This window comes from Penaeus chinensis, chromosome 25, assembly GCF_019202785.1.
Source record: "Penaeus chinensis breed Huanghai No. 1 chromosome 25, ASM1920278v2, whole genome shotgun sequence".
Lineage (NCBI taxonomy): Eukaryota > Metazoa > Arthropoda > Malacostraca > Decapoda > Penaeidae > Penaeus > Penaeus chinensis.
In genome coordinates, this window is record NC_061843.1 from 2592584 (window position 1) to 2605083 (window position 12500).

Here is a 12500-nt window from a genome sequence, read left to right on the forward strand (position 1 = left end):
TTGCCCATGTATGAAAATAAAAGTCTGCCGGGCCTGCAGTGGTGGACAAGGTCATGAGGTCATGTCAAAGTTGTAGCCCCATAGTATTTATTAAGGCCCAGACTTTGGGTCTGATCTGAACATCACAGCAGAGATGACATGATGGTCGCAAATGATTCCAATGGACAAGGCAAACAACTTATATTCCATAAAACATTAGGCTAATGTTAACGGTTTGGTCTGTAAAAACTGTTTTAGTTGAGAAATATGGTGCGAATGGCATCTTTTTATGGCAATGAGTATAACTTTAACCATTTTTACAGACCAAACCGTTAACATTAGCCAAATGTTGTCGGAATATAAGTTGTTTGTCTTGTCAATCGGAGTCATGTGCGACCATCCTGTCATCTCTGCTGTGATGTTCAGATCAGACCCAAAGTCTGGGCCTTAATAAATGCTATGGGGCTACAACTTTGACAGGACCTCACGACCTTGTCCACCACTGCAGGCCCGGCAGACTTATTTTCATACATGGGCAAGCACAAGGACCATTGCTATGTGGGTTAGAATTGGTAACCTTTTTTGCTAGGCTGACCCCTCTGGGCTCCCGGTCTAAACGTAACACAACCTTACCTATGAACGATTAATGGTAAATACTCCTGCAGGTACGAAATCCTTGGCCTCTGTCTTGCAAGAGAGAAAAAAAAAACAACAACACTATGACACACAGAGAGAACCTGAGAATCAGCCTGTCCCTTTCTCTACTCCTCTCTTCACTAAGTCAGTCCTCTTCTCTAGTCGCGGACGAACATACGCACACTGTTACACGCAAGGAGAGAGAAAGGCAAACGAGAGGGGGTCCGTCCTCAGCACCACCTTGTGGGAGACTAGATAAGTGGCGGCCGGAGTAAGTAAATAAGCAAGGGAGTTGGCTCGTGCCACAAGGTCTTCCAGCCAGACAAGACTAACCTACACCCGACACTTGAGTAGCACACGGCCACGCTCTAATAAGAATTATAATACGCATTCACGGTGACCCAGAGGACTTCTGGACACAGTTTGAATATTAGAGAAGGAGGTTATTATGTTATCAAAGAAGAGTTGTGTTGAAGTTGTCTGAGGCCTGCCCGCGCTGTCGCACCCTCTGATAACGGTACCGACTGGTTTTATTACCTGCTTCTGGGGAATGTTCTCGCTTGATAATTGGGTGATTTTGAATGTAATCATCAAGCAATCAGTCAAATATGACGTTTTGGCCGCAAAGATCAATCTCTTGAGTTAATAAAGGCAAAATCAAATGCAGAGAGAGAAAGAACAAGCCGGAGAAGTTGCAATGGAATAGGGAGAAAAAAAGAGAGTAAACAGAAAGTAAACAGTTCCGTAAAGATAAAAGATAGGAATAAACAAAGTAACAAGACACTTCTAATACAATTTCCTTTGCAAACACACGCACATGCAGTAATTACTGTTAGGTTTTAAGTATTTTCTGCGAACACTTATACAGTTACAATATCGTTATGCACGACAAGGCCATTAGAAGGTAACGTGTACAGCATGTCTTTCTCTCTCTATCTGTCTATCTATCTATCTCACCTCTATATATACATCCAATTGAACTACACGAAGAGAAAAGAAACTAAACATGAAATCAACAAAGGTGTTTGCATTCTAACTTTGATGCAGAACTTTATTAAACACTAAAGAAATGTCAGAGTTCAAGTGGTTAGTACCGGGCGAGAAACTAGTTGAAAGAGAAAGTGGAAACTGGTTAGCATTTTCCTTCTCTCTCTCTCTCTCTTTATCTCTCTCTCTCTCTCTCTTTATCTCTCTCTCTCTCTCTCTCTCTCTCTCTCTCTCTCTCTCTCTCTCTTTCTCTTCTAGGGCCAACACCTTGCCCAACCTACGAGCACATCTTCGTCAATCGAAGAGCTCCCACCCTCTCTCCCTCCTCCTCCCTCTCCCTCCCTCTCTCCTCCTCCCTCCCTCCTTCCTCCCTCTCTCCTCTTCCCTCTCCCTCCTTCCACTCACTCATTCTCATACCCTCCCTCCCTCAGGTGTTCTCCCGAGACCCGAGCTTCTGCCGAAGGAATGCGACACTCAAATATGTAATAAGAATATTTACGTCTCAACCTCGTTCCTCCTGAAGACCAATCTCGAGAGGTAATGCCCGGAATATGCAAGCCTTTTTTCTTTCTTTTTTATAATATCATTCCCCGAGTGATCTACCAAGACCATGCATAATAAATACCTTTCCCGGACTCACTTACCTACGTGGACAGTCAGTCACGGCGCTCAGGACACACGCCCCTTGCACACGGTCTTAGACAGGATACCAAACGCGGCCTCTCGCCTCTACTGCTCCATATAAACCCCAAGGCGAACAATAGCAAGGATTCGACCTCGTTTTCACTCACATGCGATTTTCTCTTTCTCTATTTATTTATCTATATGTATTTGTTTTATTCTCACTCTTTCGCTATCTTATAATTTCTAACTCTCCTTGTCATTCTTAGTATCTGCCTGTCTGTCTGTCTTTCTCTCTGTTTGTCTGTCTGTCTGTTTCTCTCTCTCTCTTTCTCTCTCTCTCTCTCTCTTTCTCTCTCTCTCTCTCTATATATATATACACACATTTATATACATATATATACATATACATATATATGTATGTATATATAATTATATCCATCCATCTATCTATTTATCTACCTATCTATCTATATGTACAAATACACATATACACATATATGCATACACATATAATACTAATGATGATGGTAATAGAAAAACTAATTGATAATTGTGATATCAACGATAAAAATACAGCAATGATAGTGATCAAATGAAAACGATAAAGATGATAATGATGATGATAATAATTATAGTGGTAATAATGATAATGACAGTGGTGATAATGATAGTGATGATGATGGTGATAATGATAAGGATAGAAAACAGTAATAATAATGATAGTAATAGCAATAATGACAATAACAACTTCGGTAACAACAATAATAATAATAATAACAATGATAATGACAATTATGGTGATAGTGATGATAATATAATAATGATAATAACAATAATGGCAATAATGATAATGGTAATAATAATAACAAAGTGATAATAATAACAAAGGCAAGAAGAGTAATAATAACAAAAATGATAATTATAATAGTAATTCCGTTTGATGATGATAATGATAACAGCAATAATAATGATCATGGCAAAAACAACAACAACACTAATTAAGATAGTGATAATAATGGGAATGAAGATAATGACAATAATAATGATAATGAAGATAATGATAATAATAATACTAATAATAAGGATAATAATGGTAATTATACTAATGACGATGATAAAGAAGATAGTAATAATAATGATTACAATAAAAGGAATAACAGCAAAGATTATAGCAATGATTATACTTACATTTAAACATTCAACCCTACGCATTCTAAAAGCTTTCAGAAAAATATAATTGCACTTGGATTGAAACCTTTGAAACTGCCTGAAGCCAACTTAAAGCGTCAAGATCTTATCAAGGTATATCTGTTGTCCTTGCTTTATCATCGTTATCATCATATACTTAGCAACTTAGTATTATCCATCTTTATTATGTCTTACTTTTAAATGCTGGTGTGAATTTGTGGAAAATCTTTCGTGAAGCGCAGTGCGTGTATAAACAAATAAAAAATAAGAATGAGTGCAAAAAACACTAAATAACAAATAGTGAAAGAACTGAGAAGAGGGTCGACTCCCGTTTTGAACTGCAGTATCGAAATTACGTTTTCTTTTTTATCGCAGATTGCCAGCAAGTCACATAAACTACATATCTATTGATTTGTGAGAAAAGAACAGAAGGGAAATTATCTTCTTATTGCTAATTTAAACCAAAGAAGAAGAAAAGATTCGTTTTATATTAACATGTGTTAGAGGTTAATCACGTGGCTAATATTTTTTTAAAAAAGGCTGCTTAAAACGCAAAAAAAAATTTGGGAAAAATTTACGGTGAAATAGATGGATATACAATCAATTTGTTCAAAAATGAAATAATATTTATAATTTTTTTTGTTTGAAATTTTAAAAAATAATTTAAAAATTTGTATTAAAAAAAAATAAAATAATATAAAAAATAAAATAAAATTTGATTAATTTTATTTTTTTAATTTTAAATTATGATTTTAATTTATTAATTTTAATAAAAATTAATTTTTGATTTAATATTTTGTAATTTTTTTGTTTTTGATTTTAATTTAATTTTGTTAATAAAAAATTTAATAATTGATATTTTTTTAATTTAATTTATAAAAAATTTTTTTTAATAATTAAAAATTTTAATATATAATAATAATAAAATATAATAATTAAATTTAATAATTTTTTTAATTTAATGATTTTTTTAATTTATTAATTATTTTTTATAATTAATTAATTATTAATTAATTTTTTTTTTGGGTTTGGTTTAAAAATTTTTAAATATTGGATTTTTTAATTAAAAATGAAAAAAAATATTGAAAAAAAATTTTAAAAAAAAAAAAAAATGTAAAAAAAATAATTAGTAAAAAATTTTTTTGGGGGGTTTTAAGGGGGTTTTTTTTTTTAAAAAAAAAAAAAAATTAATAATAAAAAAAAAATAAAATGGATAATAATAAAAAAATAAATGTAAAAAATATAAAATTTTTTTTAAAATATAATGATAATTATATTAATAAAAAAAAGATAAAATAATATGATATTAAAAAAATAATAAAAAATATGAAAATAAAATAATATATAAAATAAAATATAATAAAAAATATGAAAATTAAATAAATAAAAATATAATAATAATAATAAAATTATTAAAAGAAAAAGGGGTAAAAAAATAATATAAAAATAATAATGTTAATAAAAATTAATAAAAAAATAATGTTAATTTTTAATAATGATAAAATTTAATAATATAATATAAGTTTTAAAATGTATATATAAGATAGAATAAAATAAAATAATAATGAGATAAAAAAGAAATGTTTATAATAATTTTGAAAAATAAAATAATAATAATGATGATAATAATAGTTATAAAATAAATAATGATAATAAAAAAATAATAATAATAATAATAATAATTAATAATATTTAAAAATGATAATAATATATAATAACAATGATAATAATAATAGTAATAACAATAATAATGATAATAACTATAATAACAATAATAACAATAGTAGTAAGAAAAGCAAAGATGATAATAATAAAAATAACTACGTTTGATGATAATGTTAAATAATAGTAACAGCAATAATACTGATCCTAACAAAAATAATGATAATAGTAATGATAAGAGTAATGTTGATGATGATGATGATAATAATAATAATAATGATAGTAATTATAATAATAATAATAAACAATAATTACTATTATTATCATTATTATTAATAATATAATTAATACAGTAATAATAATAATAATAGTAATAATAATAATAATAATAATAATAATAATGATAATAATAATAATGATAATGATAATAAATAATAATGATGATAATGATAATAATAATAATAATAATAATGATAATAATAATAATGATGATGATAATAATGATAATAAATGATGGTGATAATAATGATAATAAATGATGGTGATAATAATAGTACTATTACTAATAATAATAGTAATAATAATAATAATAATAATAATGATAGTAATAATAATAATAATGATAATAATAATAATAATAATAATAATAATAATAATAATAATAATAATAATAATACTATTAATAATGATAATAACGGCAAAAATAATGACAGTAATGATGAAGATGATAATGATAATGATAATAATAATAATGATTACAGTAACAGAAATAACGACAAAGATTATAGTAATGATCATAATTACGTTTAGATATTCAACGCTACGTAGCCCGAATGCTTTCATAAAAATCTGTTTAGATTGAAACCTTTGAAACTGCCTGAAGCCAACTTAAAGCGTCAAGATCTTATCAAGGTATATCTGCTGTCCTTGCCTTATCATCGTTATCATCATATATTTAACAAGCTTACTTTTATCCATCTTTATTATGCCTTACTTTTAACTGTTGGTGTGAATTTGAGGCAAATCTTTCGTGAAGTGCAGTGCATAAAGAAACGAATAACAAATGAGAATTCGTGAAAAAAAAACAAAAAAAAACAAATAGTGAAAGAAAAGAGAAGAGGATCGACTCCCGTTTTGAACTGCAGTATCGAAATTACGTTTTTTTTTTTTTTTTTTTTTTTTTTCGTTGACTGTCAGCAAGTCACATATACTACATATCTAATGATTTGTGAGAAAAGAACAGAAGGGAAATTATCTTATTGCTAGTTAACCAAGAGAGAAGTGTATGGTTCGTTTATATCTATAATATCAGTTTAAAGTTTGAATCATGTGGCATCATAGATGGATATACAATCAATTTGTTTTCTGAAATGAAATTACTCATTTGTTGAGTTGTCTTGCTTCTGTATATCTATTGCCACATACAATTGGAAAATCCTCGTAATATATTTATCAAAGAGACAATAATCTGACTCCTCCAATAAGAAATTCAGCACTCGAACAAGCAAATTAGTATATTATCGTATATGCAGTTTCAGGGTCTGGGATGCGATTGCTCTTTTACCATAACATTCAACAATTTGCTATGTCATACACCAAAACATCAGTGTCGGGATTTGCAGAATGCCTGCGAAGATAGTATGTAGATTTTCAACTTCCAAGTCAGTGTAGAATAAAACCCTTAGCTTTTATTTAACAGGGTAATGGAAGACGAAGACAAATTCAAACCAAAGTAACTACCGGGCAGCTTGTTTGCAAAGGGGAATGGCGGGCTTACACCAGCCCTGCAGTTCAGCGTAGAACTCGCGGCGCCAGACGACCCGACAAGCAGTGAACGACATGGCTCCGCGAAAGCGACACACATTCCACCACAAGATGTTCTTCTTGCAGATGTTCAACTCCCGCGGCTCCGCCAACTTCCGCGACCTGGCCGATCGACTCAACGTCTCCAAGTCGACCTTGACGTCCATCATCAACGAGAAGGATCGAGTAGTGACGGTGTGTCGATCCGCGAGTATTAGTTCCGAGGGTTCGTCTGAGAGTCGACGTTCTTACTGCCCGTCTCCCGGCGTCTTCGGATCGCTCAACACGACGGCCTCCTCCTTCAGGCACAGGTGGTCGAGCTTCGGAGGCGTCGCCACCCCTCCGCGCTTTGTGAAACGAAAAGACGCAAACGGCAGAGATGACTACGCCAACGACCCGCGTCGTGCCCACTGGCTACCGACGCGACTGGAGCTAGTGCGGGCGCTCTCGACGCTTCGGAGGGTGATCGAGTGCCTGGACGAGGCTCCCCTGTGGTACACCTTCGCCCTGGATGACCTCTTCCTCAGCTGTTTGCCGGCGATGGCCACGTGGGAGACGTTCAGCGACCTTGAACTGTCGCAGAAGAAGGGCAACGAACCGAGGCCTCCAGACCGGAAGGATGTTCTAGACGCTGTATGGACCGTACAGCGAGCCCTGAGGAACGCCCAGCATCCTGCCTGGTTCACCTTCGCTGTGAACCGCCTCTTCCGGTGCTATCTCGCGCGTTAGTTTGAAACTGCAATATACAAATTACGATCCCGGTTACTAACTGAAATCTCTCGTTGATATTAATTTCTTCTCCAGCAATCGCGATTTATATATGATTGTGAAATCTTAAAAAACAGAAAAGAAAAATGAAACTCGTGAACTGAAATACGGACAATTAGATATAAATTCAGCGAACTATAAACAAGATTTTAAACCCATAAACTACCACCTTCACGCGGAGGCATCCCATGAATACTTAACAGTGCATTAAAGCTTCTTGCCTCGAGTACATGAGTACAGGGACATGTAGGGTTTCTGTGATAGTTGTGATCATGTGGTTCACGCCGTTGTTTATGGAAATATGAAATAGATAATTGCACATGTCTTATTGCTATGTGAGAATATGATGTATATAGTAAGTGCAATGTTTGTTCCTCTTTCTTTTATTTTATACTTTTTGAAGTGGTTTATATAAACAGTTGATAGTCTGCTTGTTTTATTTTCGTCCTTATTACAATTGGTTACAAAGAAATTCAGTTTACAGTTTAAAGATGATATGATATCAATGTGGGAAGAAGTTTATAAAAACAGTTAAGCTCCTCATACTATATGGGATTATTGTAACCTATGTGCTTCACGAATCTGAGCTATGAAACCTCACGGGTTACAGTAGATAAGGCTGCCACAGAGTCACTTGCTTTGTTTATTTAGCAAAATAGCAAAATAATTGGCATTTTTTCTCAAAGTACCTCTAACAACTGAAATCCTCCGCATGGGTGGACGAAGAAAAGAAAATATAGACAAAAATATATGTTAATTTATATAGTATATGTAAACTCGTTTATATAATATATGTATACTCGTTTATATAGTATATGTAAACTCGTTTATATAGTATATGTAAACTCGTTTATATAGTATATGTAAACTCGTTTATATAGTATATGTAAACTCGTTTATATAGTATATGTAAACTCGTTTATATAGTATATGTAAACTCGTTTATATAGTATATGTAAACTCGTTTATATAGTATATGTAAACTCGTTTATATAGTATATGTAAACTCGTTTATATAGTATATGTAAACTCGTTTATATAGTATATGTAAACTCGTTTATATAGTATATGTAAACTCGTTTATATAGTATATGTAAACTCGTTTATATAGTATATGTAAACTCGTTTATATAGTATATGTAAACTCGTTTATATAGTATATGTAAACTCGTTTATATAGTATATGTAAACTCGTTTATATAATATATGTATACTCGTTTATATAGTATATGTAAACTCGTTTATATAGTATATGTAAACTCGTTTATATAGTATATGTAAACTCGTTTATATAGTATATGTAAACTCGTTTATATAGTATATGTAAACTCGTTTATATAGTATATGTAAACTCGTTTATATAGTATATGTAAACTCGTTTATATAGTATATGTAAACTCGTTTATATAGTATATGTAAACTCGTTTATATAGTATATGTAAACTCGTTTATATAGTATATGTAAACTCGTTTATATAGTATATGTAAACTCGTTTATATAGTATATGTAAACTCGTTTATATAGTATATGTAAACTCGTTTATATAGTATATGTAAACTCGTTTATATAGTATATGTAAACTCGTTTATATAGTATATGTAAACTCGTTTATATAGTATATGTAAACTCGTTTATATAGTATATGTAAACTCGTTTATATAGTATATGTAAACTCGTTTATATAGTATATGTAAACTCGTTTATATAGTATATGTAAACTCGTTTATATAGTATATGTAAACTCGTTTATATAGTATATGTAAACTCGTTTATATAGTATATGTAAACTCGTTTATATAGTATATGTAAACTCGTTTATATAATATATGTATACTCGTTTATATAGTATATGTAAACTCGTTTATATAGTATATGTAAACTCGTTTATATAGTATATGTAAACTCGTTTATATAGTATATGTAAACTCGTTTATATAGTATATGTAAACTCGTTTATATAATATATGTATACTCGTTTATATAGTATATGTAAACTCGTTTATATAGTATATGTAAACTCGTTTATATAGTATATGTAAACTCGTTTATATAGTATATGTAAACTCGTTTATATAGTATATGTAAACTCGTTTATATAGTATATGTAAACTCGTTTATATAGTATATGTAAACTCGTTTATATAATATATGTATACTCGTTTATATAGTATATGTAAACTCGTTTATATAGTATATGTAAACTCGTTTATATAGTATATGTAAACTCGTTTATATAGTATATGTAAACTCGTTTATATAGTATATGTAAACTCGTTTATATAGTATATGTAAACTCGTTTATATAGTATATGTAAACTCGTTTATATAGTATATGTAAACTCGTTTATATAGTATATGTAAACTCGTTTATATAGTATATGTAAACTCGTTTATATAGTATATGTAAACTCGTTTATATAGTATATGTAAACTCGTTTATATAGTATATGTAAACTCGTTTATATAGTATATGTAAACTCGTTTATATAGTATATGTAAACTCGTTTATATAGTATATGTAAACTCGTTTATATAGTATATGTAAACTCGTTTATATAGTATATGTAAACTCGTTTATATAGTATATGTAAACTCGTTTATATAGTATATGTAAACTCGTTTATATAGTATATGTAAACTCGTTTATATAGTATATGTAAACTCGTTTATATAGTATATGTAAACTCGTTTATATAGTATATGTAAACTCGTTTATATAGTATATGTAAACTCGTTTATATAGTATATGTAAACTCGTTTATATAGTATATGTAAACTCGTTTATATAGTATATGTAAACTCGTTTATATAGTATATGTAAACTCGTTTATATAGTATATGTAAACTCGTTTATATAATATATGTATACTCGTTTATATAATATATGTATACTCGTTTATATAATATATGTATACTCGTTTATATAGTATATGTAAACTCGTTTATATAGTATATGTAAACTCGTTTATATAATATATGTATGTATATAAATACATACAGTTTTTATATATACATATATGTATATACATACATATATACATGTACACAAACACAGTATATGAACATATACATACATAGAAGCATAATACACATACATGTATGTCCATATATATACATATGTACATATATAGGTATATATGTATATATATACTTATATATATATATATATTTATAAGTATATACATACACAAATACACATGTATGTATATATATATATATATATATATATATATATATATATATATATACATGCCTGGCTTTTATGTATATACGTACATGTGTGTATATGTATATATATATTATATACATATATATATATATATATATAATATATATATATATATATATAAAGTGTATGTTGTGTGTGTGTGTGTGTGTACATATATATACATATATATATACATACATACATACATACATACAACGTATATACACATACACAACTTATATACACATGCACAACGTATATATACATACATATATATATGTATATATGTATATATATTTCAATCATATGTGCATTTATATGTATATATGAATATATACATATATATATTCATATGATATGTATATGTATATATGAGTATATATATATGTATATATATGTATATGTATACATATATACACGTATTCATAGATATATATACGTTTACATAAATGAGTATATGTATACATATATACACATATTTGTATGTATATATATGTATATAAACACACAGACACACATGTATATATATACAACATATATATACATACATACATATATATGTATATATATAATGTATATATATGTATATATATATCATATGTATGTGTATGTATATATATATATATGTATATGTGTGTATATGCATATATACATACATACATACATATATACATATATATAAGAATTTATATGCGTTTATGTATGTATACTACACACATATTTTATATTCATATGTATATGCATATATGTGTGTGTATGTTTGTGTATACATACATACATACATACATAAATACATTCAAAACTATATGTTTGTATACATACTATACACACTCACATACAGTGTGTGTTTGAATATATGCATATATATATATATATACGTATGTATATATATCTATAAAAAATTCATATATGTGTATATATATAGCAAATATATATGTATAATATATAGATAGTATGCATAATATTTAGTATATATCAGACATGACTGACTTTGTTGCACGGAACAACCTAGATGGCAACACTGGCTGGCGCCACACATCCAATTTGCTTTGAAAGCCTCCATTTCGGCATGGCTTCATTGTACTTGTATTGACATTGAGAGTAGAAGAATCTCTCTCTTCCTTTATCAGCTTATCTTTAACGTCACGGTAAAGATGAAGCCTCACACGTGTACTAATGTCGGAGAGTGAATTCTTTCGTGACGCCATGATACAGCTGCCTGCCATGGCGGGTCGGGTGAAATTGGTTCGTTTTCTCTCGCCTTTCTCGCCTCGTCAGTAATAGTTTCGTTGTTCTTGTTCTTTTTCTTTTTGTCTTTGCTTTTTACTCTCTCTCTCTCTCTTCTCTCTCTCTCTCTCTCTCTCTCTCTCTCTCTCTCTCTCTCTCTCTCTCTCTCTCTCTCTCTCTCTCTCTCTCTCTCTCTCTCTCTCTCTCTCTCTCTCTCTCTCTCTCTCTCTCTCCCTCTCGCACCAATTGGTTCTTCTGACCATCGTACCCTAGTTTGTAAGAGACATATTTACTTTCCGATACCATATTTTACCCTAATTAGACAAGTATTCTTAATGTCTAGGATTAATTGGGAAGGTGCTTGCTTGTGATGGCATTGTTTAGAGAGAGGTTTATAATTATCTTTATCCCGTTAAT

The 12500-nt window shown here is 29.7% G+C and overlaps 1 protein-coding gene across 4 annotated transcripts in view; it reads right to left on the reverse strand.

Annotated features, from left to right (window-relative positions):
- The window catches only part of LOC125038778 (heparan-alpha-glucosaminide N-acetyltransferase-like), a 30152-nt gene extending 27850 nt beyond the window's left edge, over window positions 1-2302 (reverse strand). Inside the window, exon 1 of one of the 4 annotated variants that reach the window (XM_047632374.1) lies at window positions 2247-2302. The gene's annotated coding sequence lies outside the window, so the exon portion shown is untranslated. Of the gene's footprint in view, window positions 1-612; window positions 1106-2246 lie in introns of those variants that run through there. The other 3 variants (XM_047632373.1, XM_047632372.1, XM_047632375.1) reach the window with 3 other exon arrangements.
- Window positions 2303-12500: the final 10198 nt, after the last annotated feature.